This window comes from Plasmopara halstedii, assembly GCF_900000015.1.
Source record: "Plasmopara halstedii genome assembly, contig: Scaffold_287, whole genome shotgun sequence".
Lineage (NCBI taxonomy): Eukaryota > Oomycota > Peronosporomycetes > Peronosporales > Peronosporaceae > Plasmopara > Plasmopara halstedii.
This window is the reverse complement of record NW_020187208.1, coordinates 554,491-554,812: the sequence shown is the minus strand read 5'-3', so window position 1 is coordinate 554,812 and position 322 is coordinate 554,491.

Sequence of the window (322 nt, the reverse complement as noted above, 5' to 3'; positions counted from 1 at the left end):
ACCCGTTCCGTGTTTAAGAGCACAAAGCTCTTCGGGGCTGGGCCCTGTTGACCTATGCCTCTCTGACGCTCAACAGAATTATCCCCAGTAGGTCGCCCCGCGTCTACTGGTAGGTGTCGTTTCCCCGTGACAAATTAGACTGGTAGGAATTGGGGCGATGGTTCGAAGAGCCTTCCGCAGGGGGCAACCGCTCCGAAGGTGACGGGTGTATCCACAGATAAAACGCCGTCGTGTGCTTGCGTGCTGTTCGGCAGCTCGGGGCTCTGCTCCCTCGCCCTCAGCATAGCTGATATCCATGGGCACATGCCCGCTCGACGAGCTG